This window comes from Gambusia affinis, linkage group LG05, assembly GCF_019740435.1.
Source record: "Gambusia affinis linkage group LG05, SWU_Gaff_1.0, whole genome shotgun sequence".
In the NCBI taxonomy this organism is placed as follows: domain Eukaryota; kingdom Metazoa; phylum Chordata; class Actinopteri; order Cyprinodontiformes; family Poeciliidae; genus Gambusia; species Gambusia affinis.
In genome coordinates this window covers 27127419-27146270 of record NC_057872.1, presented here as the reverse complement: position 1 = coordinate 27146270, position 18852 = coordinate 27127419, and the positions used below count along the sequence as shown (strand labels likewise).

Genomic DNA, 18852 nt, shown 5'->3' with positions numbered 1-18852 from the left:
ATTAAACACTCCCCTGGTCAAATTGACCCACGGACATCATTGCTGTACCTCAGAAACGAACATAACATGAGGGTTAATCAACATTTTGTGAAAATTGTTGTGCCCAATGTTCCAGTAAACTCTGTAACAATAGTGTCATAATTGCAATCCAGCGCTGTCTTTCAAACTCCCCCAAAATGCAACATTTTATGGCAGTTTTGTGTTATGCTTATTTTTGATTCAGAGTTGAAGGACTGGCAAGCTGTGGGTTGTTAGATTATTGTATGGCTGTGCTTACACTATCATTGGAAACATTGATATAAATGGCACAAAGACTCATGCTTTGTGTCTTTTATTGGTGTTAATTTTAATTCCTAAAAAAATTACCTTATAAACTCAGAAGAAATCAGCTCAGTATTTACTGAAAATAAGAACACAGAAGGGTAAATTCAGTTTGCTAAAATTTAAAGTAAAATAATACAAAAGATTTCATACCTGTGTGTGCGTTCTGCAGTGCCTGCCTTAAAAGAGATTTTACATTTTTAGGATACTTATTAACGGATATTTATACAGGTGATATCTCAGTGAGAAAATAAATTCTCATTTTCAAGAAAGACCTATTCCAATATTATATAAATTTTAAAAAATTGCATTAGAAATAACAGTATATTTCAAATGCATATCAAAATAGTGTCAAAATGTAAAAGATATTTAATAAATATGAATAAGAAGAGAAACAAAGGCTCACTGCCATGTTCTCAATATTCTACCTAAATACTCCTAATAGAATCAGATCAGACAGTTTAAGTTCCTTTTTGGAGATGATTCCACACTAATGGTCCAAAGTAAGAGAAGGCTCATTTCCCTAATTCTCAATGGATTGAGGGAGCATAAAAAGCTTTCCTCATCCAATATTGTTCACACCTTATATATTTGCTGTTGTTCTTGGAATTAAGAGGCTTATGTGCTTCACATCTTGAAATACCTTTCCATTCTTCAGCAGCAGAGAATTAAATAAACCCTGGAAGTGTCCAATCCAAGTCCAAGTTCATCCAATAAACTCTGCTAGCCTACTTAATATAGTCCTAGATGAGCCTTTAATTTGTCTTAGAGAGTCAATTGTGAAGGAGAAAAGAGCCATCAAAAGAAAATCAACATCGCTGTGGGCAAACAGAACGTCAATAAAAAATTTTAATGACCCATCAAGAACGACCGCTAACGGCATTACAGGCACAATGAAGCCTGTGTTGTCTGGTCTTTGTTTAGCATTTCCACCTCAGGCAAGTTTGTTTATTGGATTTCATTCAAAATAAAGTTAACTTAATGAGTTTAATAATGCAATGTGTGGAATCATATGCACAGAAGGAATGAGTGATGAATGCGTCCCCGCTCTGAGAACACACTAGGGTTAGAGGTCAAAGGCAGTTTATTGCAAATGTGATGGCAACAAACTGGCTGATACGAATGATTCAATCAGGACACAATTTAATAACTGCAGATTCAAATGAAAAACTGTCTCCCCTCAACACTAGAAGGGTAAATGAAGACCTGGTTTGGCGATAAGTGGTCAATCACTAGTGACTATCAGAAGTCAGCTGAAACTCACTGACGCCCTCTGGTGGATAGGTGGAATGGGAAGACGCATAGATTGCTGATGAGGGTGGATAACAATGTGGCAAGCAGTGTGTTCCAGTCATACCACTTTTGTTATGAGAGAAAAAGGTTGGTTTGTAAGCACATTTTTTTTGCCCCAATGGCTTCTGAAATTGTTCTGTGTTTAGTCTGGAAAAGGATGTGGCCATGAGGAAGTCAGGTTCCTGAGCTATGAGTGTGTACACTATAAGAAATCACGAAAACTGGTTTCTTCCACAGTAAATATTTTAAACTGTCAAAGTAAAGAAAACTGAAATCTGGATAATTTCCAAATATCATTTTTTTTGCATAATGCAGCATATTGACGTTTTCTTGAATTTTCTTAAAACAGGTTTTCTTTTTATCATTGACTGACAGAATGTAATGAAAAAATGTGTCCTAATGACATTAACTATAAAAATGTAATGGGTAAAATACAATGTATACATCCAAAATATACAAAAGAGTGAAATATCACATTTGCATATTCTTTCAGAAACGTTGTAATAGTGTATCCTACCTTTTTTCAGTTGTCCCTGTGATGCTCTTAGTTAATATACTGCCTAGCTTTTTCTAATTAAACTTGCTAGATGCATGTATGTGTGTACAGTGTCTCCTATTCAGGAGGTAGAAAAACATGCATTACCTGTGACATGGATGTTTGCAGAGTTGGACAAGCTTATAAAGTGCAATGAAAATATTTCCCTCCCACTTATGGATTTCTTCTGTTTCAGATCACCATCAATTTTCATAATATCAGACAAAGATGCCTGCATTAAATAGAAAGTGCAGTGTTAAAGTGAATTTATTTATTAAAAGTAAAAAAATAAAAAAAATATTGCTGTCTAAACCAATCTGGCTCTTTGTGAAAAATCTATTTCTCTAATAGTTGTTTACATTTATGTAACAGTATTTGGCAGGCCTTTTTATTCAATGTGATTTATACATCAGCATGTAACAATGCAGTTAATGTCAAAGCTGACAATATGCTACTTAGAAGCAAACCCACTGGTCAGATTCTGTCAGAGGTGACAGGCCAGCTACTCTTGGGATTCCTCGTCTGTTCATTGTTGCTTGTGAAATTAAACAACAACAACAAAAAGAGTATAATTAATTCCTGACTTAACAAGAAGTGGGGTGGAGGGAAATTTTTCAAACAGAGCCAGATTGGTTTAGATAGCGTTTTCCTTTCATAAATAACATAATTTATAAATATCTGAGATACAATACATATTATGCACAAGCCAAATAAGCAGGAAGAAGGAGAGAAAAGCCAAGCAAAAGGACAACCATGAGCACAATGCTCCTCCAGTCCAACATTTATGGTATTGCATTGGGACATAGAACTTTCCTCTTTAAGTGGCTCACGACAGCCTGCTGGGAATTTGAGAAAAAAAAAAATTGTGAACAAAACTATTAGAGCATAGGTCCACAGAATCTTAGTCTGGTGGGAAGGTTTAGAGTTCAACAAGGCAATAACCAGAGGAATACAGCCATAAAACTATTTTTAAGCTCTATAGTGATAAAGCCTATCCTTGGATTCAAACCCAGGGGACAATCACTGGAGTGACATGACAGTGGCTGCCCCAGCACTCTCTATCTAAGTATTTCTGCCAAGAAGAATGGGAGGGAGATCAAAGAGACAAAACACCCAGAAGAACAAAAGAGAGACTTTTGAAAATGTATGTCAAGTGAATATTTGAAAATTTGTGTACGCTGTTCTGAGAGCTTAGGCAAAAGGATTTCCTTGCAGTGGCAGATTTACTCTACAAAAGAAGGCAAAGGAAGATATTACTCTTGTTGCACATTTGACTTTTTAAAAAAATGTAACAAGTTAGAGGTTGCGTCTGGTTCAAGCACTAGACTGAACAGGCCAAAACAATTGCTAGAGCCAATAAGGTAGATGACATGGGCAAGAAGAAAATATAAGAGATGAAGTAAATTTCTTTAAACATATTTCCAAATCATTTCTCAAGATTAAAGTGAATTACAATAGGCCAGATGCAAAGAAATGATCCATGAATAACAAAAACAGAGTAGGGGCCAGCCAGAGAAATAGTAACAATCATGACAAGGGCATCAACCCAAAGTTTGGCATGGAAGACAGATCCTCCAAAGACAACCACCACACCAGACTTGGGCCTACAATCCTCCATGCCTCTATAAATACCAGCAGCACTGAGCAGCACCAAGCCAAGCCATTTGCTCAAAGCCAAGCCACAAGGCCCTAAGGGCCACCCATTTCACTCAGAGGGTCACGTCTACAAGACACCAATCCCAACAGCAGAGCAGGTCAGACTGTCCTCACAGCAGTATGAAGATGCCACCAAACCAGCCACCTCACACCCTCTTCACCAAACTCCAATCAGCCAATTATTGTTGAAGGTAATTAAGTAACTTAATTGGGTTGGTTGCGGTCTACTGCTACCCATGTGTTCTCTCAAAAGGGCTTTTTGATTTCCCACTGTTGTCAGAGCACTCTGCTTCACTGAAGTCATCTAGACCAGTGATGCAAAATTCATATTACTATTAAACTTAAAATTTACAAAACCTCCCAGAGTTTTATTTTGGTTACTTATTAATGTTAATCAGTGTATGCAATCTTGAAACACAGCAAGATCCATAAACATTTTGAAAATCCCTAAATAACTTTGCATTGGTGGATCATTTCTGGGTTTCTTTTTATAAAGAGCTCTCTGTTCAACTCAGTACTGTGGCGTTCATTGTCTCTCACATCATGGCAATCCTTTGATAAAAAATATGCAGGAAACACAATCTGTTTCTCAGTGATACAGGATGCTTCTTCAGTAGCATCATGGTGAAGTTTGTCCTTTTAACATTTTTGTCTCATAATAGAACTCAGCCTGATACGACTCGATAATATGAAAATATACTTCACTGCCTACAGATTCCTTCTGTTTTTACTGTTCGTCACACTTAAACAGAAGTAGCAGCTTTCAGTTAATTTTTCAGTTGTAGAAAGGAAAGACAATCCAGCCCAAGCTCGCTCTTTGCAGTAATTCACAATGAGTCCTTTACATTTCTTTGTAAGGAATTCTGGTCCATTCTCTTTTGCATGTAGATCTTAAGAAAGCAAAATAAAAAGCCCCAAGGCATCACACTGCAACTTCCATAATTTTTCCACTCGATACAAAACAAAAGTCAACATTTGAAAACTACTTGCAGTCTGGTTATGTTTACCAAATATTAACATTTATTTATTTTGAAATATTTAAGTGCAACAAATTAAAAATAAATATTTTGTGAACCAAATACTTCTTCACAGTACTGTACAACCGAACACTCTGGTCAAACTAAAAATAATGTAATCTACAACCCACCATTTAATGAAGCTGATTAGCTAGAATTAAAGTCAGACATATTTTACATTTGTGATGGTGCCAGCAGTATTAAGGAGCAATTTATTATAATTATGGAAATGCACCACACAGGCTGTGGGTTGCATGCTGCACAGTGTGAATTTGTGTGTGTCAGTGAAATGTCAGGATGGTCTATAGACTCTTGAGACCTGCTGTGATTTAAAAAGACAGGGATAGGAATAGACACAGCACTCTTAGCTTCTTCCTCTCTCTTATTGATCACCGTATAACTCAAAGGTTGAGGAGAAAATATGTTAATTGACTTCTTCCCTGCCGAGAAACAACGTCTCTCATTGCAAAGTACTCGGAGAGTATTTAAAAGCCCGATCTGGTTATTGACCTGAAGCCCATAATCAAGACATTACCTCTTTTGCTTAAAGAAAAGATCTTCTACCTGCAGCACATATCACTTCTATGCACACTTTTATGGTGCATCACACCCAAGCATTTGCATTTAGATCACCTCCCCTCACACCCCCTTACACTGCACATTGTGTGGTGGGATTTGAGTCGATACTGCAGCGGGCTCCTAAGGAGAATGGATGGGGGCGGTAATGAAGGCGAACCACCAACACAAACAAGCCACCCGGCAGTTCCCTCGCCCGGCACCGTTCAGCACCTGGAGTCGTTAGTTTTAATTAGCAGAGGGGAGTGATAGGAGCTCCTCTACCCTACCACTCGCCCACCCACCACTCCCCTTCTGATGGAGAGCAGCTGAATACCGATGCTCTTTATTTTCTTTCTTCAATTTTGGATTTAATTGCAATAACAGATGAAGATCATAACAAATTTTGAAACCATGGGACAAAGAAATCTTCAGACATATTGATGCACTCACTCGGGTTAATAAAGAGCTTAGTCTGATTGTGCGTTATTTTGTTTCAAGTGCGCTGCAGTGGAAAAGGAATATTTTTTAGGCTGCATGGGGAGAAGTTAAGGGAGATGGATGTAATTTGGCAAGCGGCATCTATCCACTCATGTTCCATGGAATTAACCTCCTGACAGCTGCAGAGAGTTAAGCAGAGGATTCCAGCATCCCCCTGAAAACCGCCTCCCCTCTCAGTGCTGTTCTGAGCTGCTGATAAGACCTAAAGTCACCTACACTGTCCTGACACTCCACCCACACACCTACACTTCTGCCTGGCGAGCTCAAGTGAGAGGAGGAAGCAGCAGAGCAGCCCTCTGAGTTCAACCAAAACTGAAAGTCAATGTACAGTGATAACAGCCCCTTATATTTAGACAGCGGTATTGCAATTTTCCACTTTTTTTTCTCTGAAGATTACAGTTTTTATAATGGCTTCTTTGGGCTTTATCTGTTTCATTCTTATTCAAACCTGCATTCTTGGGATTTGAGTCCAGATAGAATCACTCGGCTTTATCCAACGCCCTCCTCTCTCCGTAGAGAAATACTCCGTGATTTACATTACCCATCAAATCTTTCCGTGTGCTGCTGTCAGACGCTGAGCACACCCTTCCAGCCTAGAATAGCTTAAGCTCCACCTCATCCTCGCAGTGTGTGGATGTTGAAAATGAACGGGTGAGGTGGGGTTAGGATGTGCATCGGTCTTGACAGACTTATTTCTGAAAATAAGTCCAATATTTTGGAGACCTGTAATAGTGTCACGGTCCCATTGGTATGTTAAGTCCCTTCTTGGTTCAGACATGTGGAATATTTTTACACTTTCCAAGGCCTCTTGAGTACCAGCCAGACTGGAAACAATGTATAGCGTGTTAAACTGTTATATGCTCCGTCTTAAAGCTTGCACGGAGATATGAGATGACTTGTGGACAAAGTAACGGATCTAAGAAAAAGCTTAGCCATGAAGCATACTCCTGACACAGTTTATTTTGGAAAACAGAAAAGGTAATATTTCACCTTCACAACCTTGTACTCATTGTGAACAAATGCACAGATGCATCTCAGTAAAACACATTATTTCTGTTCATTTTGATGATTGTCTCAAAAGGTAATTGTTGAAGAACCCAGCTGTTCACAGATAATAATGAAAATTTGAGTGGAAGGAGAACATGTATCTCCTTCCACTCAAAGTTATGAAGATGAGACCATTGATATTGGCCAAATATAATACTTTAGTTTATTTATATTGTCTTATTTGCCAAAATTTGTCAACTGAAAGCACTTGCAAGAAAAACAAACATTATTTTTCAGATTATGTACATAATTGTATAACCAAATCAACCAAACGATATAACATGATCAAATTCAGCTATTTATATTTTAATTAAATCCTACAATAGAGACTAGTTGAACTCAGTTACATCAATCGGTTAAACTGTTTTCTGTCTAAGGAAGCCTAGCCAAAATTGATTTGTGTTAAACCATTCCTGAAGCAGAGGCGTCAGAAGCGTCTTACTTAGACTGAACAGAAAAAAAGACTAAACTTGACCTTCTTTCTGAAAGAAGTTAAATTTTTCATGTCAGTTTTGGATTATTAATCCATATTTATTGCAGGTCCGAAGTTTCTAAGGTAATGAATTTTGAGTTTTCAAAAGCTGTCAATCATCAAACGGACCAGAAATAAACAATTAAAATTCATCACTCTGTGTGTCATATAATATGAGTTGAACTGAATTATTCACCTAAATTGACCCTTCAGCTTAATTATAAGAAATCTAGAGGCCCCTGTATACATAATGCAGGACATGTTTGCTTTGGACTAGCATTGTGGTTTCTAAGTGTTTTGCTAATTTCCAAAAACAGGTTGAAACACACATTCTCTCTCAGCTATTACAACTCACAGCTTTGTCCTAAAATCTGCATATATCGTATGTCAGTGGTGCTCAGCCTTATATTACTCCTGGGAGGGCTACGTGTTTGAGAGCTGCACAGAACCTCCTGGTCCATGTTGATTAAATCAAACAATATGCAGCTCGGCTGGAATATATAAGTACATTTTCCCCCACGGCTGAACTGTGAGAGAAGCCTCTTTATCTCAGGGCTCAGTTTAATACTCCAGACTTCGGAGGAGCCACCTTGGGGTGGATAGATAGGACTTGTCATTGTTTTACTGGCTCACGTCCCACTATGGAGCTGTACAGGCTCCCCTGTGTGCCTCAAGTCAATACAACAGTTCTACAAAATCATACAGCATGGATTTGTCATTCTGGCTTTTCATCTTAAACTGCCCAATCTGGGCTGAGATTGCAAAGTAGACGCCACTTACTGTTAATGTCTTATTAGAAAATAAGATAACTTTCTGTTGGGTGTGGAGAGTACTGCATCTTAAATGAGAGAATCTTTGCAATTATCTATGTAAATTTTATATTGTTTGGCCTTTAGACCAATAAAAAAGGATTCTGTCACAAAACTCTGCGAGCATGTCCAGACTTAAAAAGTTAAATTAGTCCAGGATTTGTGCAGGACCCTAATAAAAGGAATATACTTGTACTGCGATCATGCATCAGTGCATTTTCATGTAATACTATAATGCTGTAGATGACTTACTTAATCTCTTCTTACACCCTAAAGGTCTCTCTCAGTCTTTGTCTCTCCCTTGGCCTTCATTCACATCCATCACCACGAGTGGCCAGTGGCTTGAAACAAGACTGCCGCCTCATAATGGATGGTTCCGATTAGCCGCCTCTGCGTATATGCTCGACAGCTCCACAGCGTCTTCAGCACTGTGAGGCTGGTGATTTGTTAGGTCACATGTGATGATACAGTATGGGGAGGGAAAGATATTAGCAGCCGTTTGGCGTCCCAGGAGATGTATTTTTCCTGCTGACGCCATCATATCTGTAGGGAAATGCGTACATGCACCTCTACTGCATCCTCTTAGTCTGTCTGTCTCTTGCAGGCAACGGGTCTTGCACAAATAACCTCCTCCTGGAGTTAAAAATGAGCTTGGGGTTGCACCATCCATCGATCCGGCATTCCTCCTCCATTTCCTGGCTCCGGCTGTTCGGAAGAATTTCCAATTCCCTTACTCTTCCGCTAACTTTCTTGTAACAATTACAAAAATGGTCCCAGTTCCATTTTCTGCAACTGAAACTGCAATTCAGTTTGAGTTAATGCAAATAGAACAGTTACGGAAGAAAAAAAAAAAGAAAAAAATAATTTTTTTATAACGGGTAAAGAAAATTTATTTTACTTGCAAACAGGATTATAAAAAAAGAAAACGAAAAGAGTGTACATTGGAAAAAAAAGAAGAGTGCGTTATGACAGTTTTATATGAATAAACTAAAAATTAGGGTGATGGCAAGGATGCTTTTCAACCACCAAGACGTGGAGCTCATCACCATGGGAGCTTGTTAGTGAGATTACTAATAGCTTTTTAAATTACCTTTTAGCAGGTAATAAACATAATTTTCTCAAAGTCTAAATTAAGAATGTTTTTTACAGGTCTGGTGATATGTTTTTGTTGTAAATATGGTTTCATTTGTTTCAGGCAGAAAATCATCATAATGAACATAAATAGTGGCTTTAAAATTAATAATCATTTCTAGTCATTCCCCTTTATTACAGATAACACAATTTTAAGACTTCTGTTTTTATATGTTTATATGTTTGGATTATCTAGGTTGCTGTTGACGTATGGTGTGAAATTCCTGCCAGCAGCACCATTAGAAACATATTTACTGAAGAAAACATCATGTTTTCTTCATGCCTTTCATATGTTTAATATGTTTAATATGTTTCATTAGAAACATATTTACTGAAGAAAACATCATGTTAAGTGCTTATTTTCTCACTGTTTATATATTTTGATCAAAGTACCAGCTGAAAATGTACCTCATCTTTGGAGGAAGATTCTCTGTGGAGGCTTTAGACCTTTATATAATAAGCAAAGAGATAATGTATTTGAAAATGATGCTGGTGGAAAATCGACTCTGATTAAGAAAATCCTCTTCTACTTCCTTTGGTGTGGTCTCATATGCATACACCTCCCAAATTCCCTGCATCTCCTTCTGTAATTTGGAACTGATTCTCAAAGAAAAACCCTCAGAGGGATTTTCTCGGCTCCTCTTGAAAGCGTCACGTTAATGATAACAACCCAATGTTGTTTGTTTTTCTTATGACCTTGGAGGTATTTCAGAAAAATGTGTTTCTGTTTCTTTGTAGAGAATCATAACAAAAGCTTTGTTGCTTTTAATAATCATTTGAATATTTGTGTATGTGTGTGTGTGATCACAGCACTCTTTACAGCTCCAATGATCAGGGAAATTTCTTGTTTTGGTCTCATGTCATCTGCAGGAATATGCTTGTTTTCACGTTACAAAAATGAAAATAAGCAGTCAAGCGATATAAGTGTGAAGAAAAGCCCTTCCAAAAGGTTAGTCATGTCTTATAAGGGGGGAAGCACTGATGAGAGGAGGAGTTTATTTATTGCAGACACATTGACCATCCTTCTAACCTGCTGATTCAGGTCTATAGCAGTGATCTGCAGCATAAGTCCGCAAACCGGGCTCCTTGTTTTGTAAACATTCATCATCTAAGTTTGATAACATGCCCCTGTGAAGATTTGTATGAATGATCCACTGCAACTAAATGCTCTAGCCAAAACCAATAATTTTGTTTGATTCTGGAAGTCAAATAATTACTGTTTTTAGAGCCCAGACTGAAGGGAATCCCAAAGGTCCCTAAGTGTGACTTTCCTTCAAAGAAAATCATCCAATCTGTGATTGCTACTGTGTAAAGGAGAGCAGAGATACACCTAGCTGTTTTTCTGAGCTCTATTTGGCTATCCATTTGTTTCACGTTTATCTTCCATGGCTCTATCTACCATAGCAAACATTTAAAGCCTCCACATCCACAGATCTTCACCAATTCAGCCGATAGGATCATATCAGATCACATCTCCCACAAGTCTCTGTGATTTCTAGTTTTCAATACCGCTTCCTCATGTCAAATTTGAAAATTAAGTTTAAAGGCATCATTAATGCATCCCTAGTACCCATTCCATCCCATCACAATGGCATAATATCTCGACTCAGGTGTTTCCTCACAATATGAGAAATTTTTCCATATATGGGGATTTTTTTGCAGCTCCACCATCAGTTTTATTCTTCCTGTGGAAGATGAAGCACATTATCTGTAGTTTCATCAGGTTAACAGTAGCATAAGCGGATGCATGAGAGGAATTTTAACTTGACTCAGAGCTTTGTGCACATACCTCAGTGAGTTCTGTCAGATGGTATTAAGCTCACAAAAAGTTTTTCACAATAGGATAAACACAGCTTGTACATATTTAGGCTCCAGGCTGAAAAACCCCTTTCCTAAATCTGCCTGACCAAAATCTCACTTATAAGCAACTTGGTGGCTTGGATCAGTTAGTCAGAGGAGGAGGTCTGAGTTTGGACCAGTATTTATTAGTGTAGAGATTGTCCATTTTTCATTGGTGTCTGCTAAGATCCTTTTGATAGTAGCCAGAGCAGCGGGATGAGTATAGCAGATGGTGTGTCAACAGGATTACAATAACTTAAAGTGCTGCCAGCTAAGGTAGACGAGAAGAAGGTCGACTGCTTTTGGACAGTGGATCCACTCCCATTTGAAATTCTTTAGCACCTGCTGCCACCAGGCTGGCCTAAATGACACACATTTGCTTTCTATGCTGCCGCTGTAAGAAAGATCCACTTCGATGTTATTTTGTAATTTTTATATAATTACTTAAGGTCAGTCAGGCAGGGAACTCTCCTGGCTCCACAAAGCGTAATGGAGAACACACTGTGTTCTTGATGTACCACTGGACACTTTTCCAAGGCAATGCAAAGACCTTCCTGATTCCAGCTAACTTTTAACATCATAGTGCTATCTTCAAGTCATAAAGACTGGTGCCTGGAATAGATTATCCTCTTTGGAATCAAATGAAATCAAACCTACAGTCCCAGAAGGACTCAAAACTAAATGATTTTGGGTTACATGTATTGTTAAGCTGGAATTATTCAAGGCACATGCAGATATAGATTTAATTTCATTCAATCGAGAAGTTTGTCCCTGACAGGAAATGAGACAAACCTTTATAAAATGATAATAAATGAATGTAAAGGGTGATGGACTGGTGACCTGTCCAGGTGTATCCCACCTCTTATCTAATGATCCCTGGAGATAGATACCAAGCTCCCAGTAACCATGAAAGGGCATGCTGGTAAAGCCAATGATTGGATAGATTTAAAGAAGGCATCATCAAATCTCATTGAATGTAAGTATAATGAGAAATATTTATGTCTTTCTTAATGATTTGTGGAAAAATCTTAATCTGCATCACATTAGTCTGTCTTGCCTCCACGGATATTTTGCCAATTTGCCTTTGGTGATGACTTCCAAACCTTTGAGGATGGAAGGGACCCTTGCCATCACCCTGATATTTTACTCTATCCATATTCTCTGTCAGGTTCAAATCAGGACTCTGATTGGTTCACAAAATATTATTATTACATCCAGTGAGCAGAAACATGTTAGCAAAAGATTACTATAGATCTAAGTCGGCCAGGGGTATGGATAGTTTCTCCCTGAACAGTGTGAAAAGAACTTGGGATAGCATGAACGATGAAGTCAAACTATATTTAGATTCTGGTTTAATATTCTTGAAGAACTAAGTCTTAAGTCACTAACCTTTTAAAGGTATCCAACACAAAGTCCATTACATGCTATCTGTGGGGCAGCTGTCAAGGCATAAACTGAGTTCCTCTATGAAGAAAAATCACAATGACAGGCTTTTCATTTTCTCTTTGTCTCAGTTAATAGTTTGTGGTAAGATAAGGTCCTTGGAGGAAACTTGTAAAAAAGTCTCATTCTTTCCCCTTCTTTTTATGCTTTCCATTACTCTTGCAGGGGAAGTAAAGAAGCAGCTTCTACACCTGTAAACCATAATGACCTTCAGCCATTTCTCCAAGTGACTATCAGGGTAAAACAAAACAAAGACAGGTCTATATAGTCTTGGAAATATATACAAAATAAATCACTTGACACCAAACGGAGCTTTTTGAAAAAAAAAAAAAGAAAAAAGAAAAATGCCAATAAGATTTATTTTCTATCCAAGCTGGTATTTAGTTAGACTTGTCAGGCATCAGATGTATTATTCTACATAAAACAGAAATTTTGGCTTCATCTTTATTAAGTTAGTGAAACCACAAAAGAGCATTTCTGCAGCTTTACTGACAATAGGACCACCTTAGATTCCGACATGCATTAAATACGTCAAACATAGAGACACATAAATCTGTCAACAATGACACTCAAAAATTTATTTATTTCATCAGAAATTGTAGAAATGTCTTTGACGATTTCTGTTTTCAGAGTCATCTGAAAGCATGAACAACCGTAAGTTGACAATAATTTAAGTTATTTTGAATTTCAGAGGACAATAATATTTAATCCCAGTAAACCTAATGACCTTATATTTCATACTTCAAAGTATTAAACATAACATATTGTTCCAACCTGCAACAGACTGGCGACCTGTCCAGGGTGAACCCCGCCTCTCACCCGGAACGTAGCTGGAGACAGGCACCAGCAACCCTCCCAACCCCATTAGGGACAAGGGTGAACAGAAAATGGATGGATGGACATTGTTCCAACTGGCTTTCAAATGAATTATGCAATTTTAAAATGCATCTTCCTGACATAGAAAAGCATGTTGAGTCACTCCCTGAAAATCTAATATGTACTTCCATCTAATGATTATGTGGCGTAGGAAATAATATAACCTGGACATCTTTCACAGTAATCATAGAGCAGAATATTTTCTAGATTAAAACATTCCTCTTTAATAGGAAAATATAAAATGGATTTGTGGCAGGCTGGATGGCTCCACAGTTGCAATGCTAAGGCTCTGGATCTTTAGCACTGCAACCCAATGACTGCTGGAGACAGACTCCATCTTCCCGCAATCCTGAAATGATAAGCAGGTTTAGATAATGGATGCATGATCAATTTGTTAGTCATTGATAGTCAAGTTCTGCATTCTAAGCGTAGTCTCAACCTCTTCTGCCACTTTCAACTTTGTTCTTAGTTGCTTGCATTCATGTATATTTCTGAATATTGCACAAAAAGGTTTTATAAGTATGAAGAGCTACCAGCACAAATAAAGGAAAAACTTTAAAAATTGTGATTTGCAAGAAGTCTACAAATCATTCAGTACAATACTATACCTTTGTTATGTTGTGTCCTTAATGCTAGGATTTTATTTTATTTTTTTTAGTAGCTCTGCTTTTTAAATGGAAATCTTTTCACCTTTTTAGTTTTCCTTGCAATATAGATCTACTGAAAAGTAGTGCACTCTGCGCAGTCCAAAACCATTCCACCTCCTTACAGATTAAGGCAGAGTGATCCACACAACTTAATAACACTTTTCTTGACACTGCACTGATTTGGAAACTGATTACCGTAAAAAAGAAAAAAATGTAAGCGATGAATAAGAAGTGAGGTGCAACTTCTTTCTGTAAAAAGAAGCCAAAGTACCAAGATAAAAAGAGTTAAAGTATGGGAGAGAAGAAGAGAAGAGGGTGGAAAAGGGAAAAATTTAAGCTACAGAGCTTACTGGCATTATGCAACCACAAAGATGGAGATACAATTGAGAGTGGGAAAAGTGGGATAGTTTTTTTCTTAGCAGGTTTTACATAAGTAAAAAAAGAGATACGCAAAAAAAATTGGCAGATCCCCAAAAAATTAAACTGAAAGAATTTTTTTTTTCATTAAGTAGGGTGGAGGAGAGAGATTTTCTAGATACTCTTGGGTAAAGCAAGGTCAAACACATTAAGGCCTTACAAACAGAAAGACAACACTTTGCTAAAAATAAATGTCATGGAAAAAATTGCGATCCCATGTGACAACGGCAGACTTGTGGATTGGTGTATGAGAGAGTGTCAATCCCAGGGCTGCAGCCAGCCTCCCAATATGGAGCCAGCCCATAGCCCAGAAAGATCAGGTAATTTGACGGATTGTGCCACTCAGGCTGGTGATGCTTGCAGCTCTCCCTAGCTAGGGATTGTTTCCCCAAGCTTGTTTGGCCGGCCTGGCACGCTGACAGAAGATGAATAGCAGCTTTTTTTCCCACCCTGTCTGTCTCTGATCTGTCCTCGCTGCTTGAAGGTCAGCCAGCCAAAGAGTTGCAAAGAATGGGAATGTGGGCATGGGATTGCTGCTTGTCTGACTTAAGAAGGGAGAAAAAGGCAGAGGCAGGGGGGCAGACGTAGAGCTGTGTGTGTGTGTGTGTGCACGTTAGTAAGTGTGTATAGGGGGGAGAAGACAGATGTCAGGTAATCTACAAGGCAGGTACATGACTTGGGTCTGAGCAGGTCTGCGTATGCCCTCTGTTTGTCCTGTGGGTTTTCAGCAAGTGTGTGGGTTTTTGGTGTGCAAAGAAGGAAGAAAAGGGCAAGATACATCAAATGAAATCAGTTGGAGGCTGCCAAAATTCAGTTCAGCCCACCTGCAGGTCAGTGTGTAGGTCTTTTTTGTTTACCTCTCCTTTATTGAAAAAAAAAAAAACACAAAAAAAAACAAGGCTATTTCTTGTGTAAAAACCCACTGACCTTAATTCACGACCTAGAGGAACACATACTGTATATTGATTTTATTTCAGCAGAATTTCTAGTCTGCAGCAGAAAGCGTGTTTTTTAAAGAGTTCATGATAGCTGGGATGGCAAAAAACATTTTTCAAAGAGAGGTATTCCCCACAAATAAGCCCCTGAACTAAATCATCACAGAGAAGGAGGGAGATCCTGCGAGGAAGATGGGGGTAGTTGCAGATATTCAGCATTGAGTTTTTACTTCGAACAAGTTATTTCCAAAACAGGTTTACTGTATACTATAAGAATAATCATGGCGTAAATAAAACAAATTAAAAATAAACTGAAAATTGCAAATCCCATGTTGACACCTACATGTTTATTTAAAATAAAGGTGAACTAAAACAAAATATGTCAATCTTGGTTTTAGCATTAAAAAATACCAATAAAAAAGAAAATATCCAATATCCAGAAGCAAATTTCTCAGCTTCTGTATACAGGGTAATATTGGTCAGTACTGTAAAGGAAGTAGAACCATAGCTCAATGATAGCTGGACCTGAATTATAAAATCCCTTCAGACTTGATTTAAACCAATAGTCTCAAATTCAAGTCAACTTGAGCTTCTAACATGATGATATAGTCTTGTTCCAGTGTTAGAGCAGAGATATATCTAAAGTCAAGTCTGAAGGCTTAAAACTTGACTTAGGATTTTGGCCTGTTATCAAACCTTATTCCTTGAGTGAGAAGAAGTTACTGATGTAGGAGCTAACAGATTATCATTGTGAAGGGATGATCAACTCAGTTTGATAAAATAATTTTGGTCAATTTCAGAACAAAACATCCTTAATCTGTTGGTAACATTTTGCTCTCTTCCTGCTAAGATACTTGCATAATTACAAAGACTCTGGTTGCTTATCAAAATAAAAGCACCTCTATTCAGTTTAATCAGAAACTCAAAGTTTTTCTTTGTCAGTCACACCATAATGTTTTTTTGTCTTTTTTTTTTTTTTTTTTTTTTTTTTAAAAGGTTTACCTTTTTAAGATGAGTGGTGGGTGGCACCAACGTAGTCTTTAAAGCCAGGTGCGGACCGTGCGCGCGCATACACATGCCATTTCTACTGGGCTTTGTGGCGATCACCTGCTGTGAGCGCACACAATATCTCGTTTGGGGCTCTGTCTTCTCAAAACGTTGCTGATTCCACCATCGTATCCAGGTTAGTTTTGTGGTCTTCATTTGTCTGGTTTTTAGACTGGTTCTTTGTGATCGTGCCTGTCTTGGGTTCAGAGTCGCGGTTAGGTTGTGTGATCTCGCGCCTTTTCTGCAGGGTGTGCGTGTGCTCAGCCACGCGTCGTGGGCTCGGGCTTTTTTACAGGCTAAGTGACGTCATTGTCCAACTTGTTTTGGGCTTAGTGCCATGACTGACACTAAATTTTGTCTTTAGATCCTGGGTTGTTGCGGGCCTTGACTTTTAATCTTCCGCGGCTCTCTTCCTCCTCTTGCGGCCTGCGGGTGCACGCGCCTGACCTGCAGGTACGTGGCGCACGGTGTACTCGACCCACTCACGGTGAGTCCTTTAGTAATTTTCCTGCTTGCCGTTTTTTCTTTGCATGCAAATTGTTTGTCATTTACTTTCATGTTTTGTTTTGCTATTTTGTTTATTTGATTACTTTGTGTTTTTGTCTATGCTTATTACTATTTCTCTTGCAGTTCTTTATTCCTGTAGTTTCATTAATATTTTTTTTGTTTAGTTATTGGTTGAGTTAGAAGATACCATTTCCTGTTGAAGGGATGATGTGCAATAAATGTTTTGTAGCTGGTGCAGTCTGTAATTTTGTCTATGTACAGACTCTATTTTGTTGTAGGCCTTTTATTTTAGCTTTTGTGGAAATAAATTACTATTTTTAAAATTAATCTTGCACCTTTCTTTATTGTCCTGATCTGGCATAGCCTTTTTTTTCAAAGATTGGGAAGCTGAATAGTCCTGTTGGTTATGGTATTTCACAATTTAAGTCTCCGACACAGCTCATGTCACAAATTATAATACTTGATAAACACCATGACATAACAGTGTCAACGCTTTTGTCGATGTTGGTCTCAAAATCTTAGAGTTAATTACATTCTAGGTGGCAGTAGAGAGAGACTGAAGTGACGCAGTTGATTTAGCAGACTGATAATATTCATGGAGTATGCTCATTTTAACTTCACTTTAGAACATGAATGTTTGATTGGATAAAAAGAAATGGTCTCTTATGAAAGTCTGTTAACCGGTTAGACACATCATAAAAAAAAAAATCATTATGATTCTTGAATTTTAAAATGTAAGAAGTACTTTGTTAATGTGTCTATTTAATTAGGTCTGATAAAAAAAATAATTAAAAAAACATTTGATGTACTTTTTTGTCCTCTGAGGCAATTCAATTCACATGGTTTAAATTTATAACCTACAGCATTGCACTCTTTTTAATTTACTAATGAGACTTGACTTGAGCTTGCCCCTCAAAGACTACCCATGCAGAGAAAAACATTCTTCAAAGATGGGAAGGATGATGCTGTGATGGAGGAAGATCAGCATGCACATGAATGCCACAGAGAACAGCAGAGAACACAGCAATTCTCAAATAATTTCCAAAACAGTTTGTCAAAGTGTGAAAATACTAAATACGAATAAGTTATAATTATGTCAACATTTCAGAAGAAACTGAAGATGGCAGATTCTGTCTTAACACTTGAATGTTTATTTGCAAAAGCAGTAAGCTGTCAAAGAAAGCTGGCTCTCAGCAGGTTAGATGAATTTAGGATAAGTGTGGGAAATGTTAATATTTTATAGCAAAAAAGCAAAAATCAAATAAAGATATGATTTTGATTGATTTTTTTTTTCTTCTTTTTCTAAATCCCATTGTCTTGCATGCTGCCTAATCCTCTTCAGGGTCATAATTCCTACTGTCTTGTGTCACAGCCAGTGTACATGATGAGTCCTTTGTTTCCCTAACTGGTAGTAATGGGATTTGGTTCTCAAGCACAAACATTCAAATGCGTGCGGATAGAACTAGTTCAGGAACTAAAGTTATTTCAGTGGAAAAATGCCTTCAGTTAATTTGTGTTTCTGTATCTCTTAAGCACATGGTACACACCCCACTTCACTTTTTTGATATTTTCACAACCACAAACTTCAGAAAGAAATATTCAGATTTTATGAGGTAGAGCCTCACAATGTAGCTCACAGTTAATTAGAATAATGTTTTTTTAAATCTTTGAAAGTTGGGATACATTAATGTAAAAGCTGTTGTCATTTTTGTCTCATTTTGAATTTATTACTGACATTAAAATAAAAATCACACATTAAAAAAAAATTAAATAAACTATTGCTAGGTGTTCTTTGTAGAGACGTA

General features: G+C 37.7%; 1 protein-coding gene across 2 annotated transcripts in view; it reads left to right on the top strand.

Annotated features, from left to right (window-relative positions):
- The first annotated feature begins 16521 nt into the window (after positions 1-16521).
- iglon5 (IgLON family member 5) overlaps positions 16522-18852 on the top strand; it is a 196706-nt gene continuing 194375 nt past the window's right edge. Inside the window, exons 1-2 of one of the 2 annotated variants that reach the window (XM_044116097.1) lie at positions 16522-16676; positions 16905-16993. The gene's annotated coding sequence lies outside the window, so the exon portion shown is untranslated. Of the gene's footprint in view, positions 16677-16904; positions 17028-18852 lie in introns of both variants that reach the window. The other variant, XM_044116100.1, reaches the window with a different exon arrangement.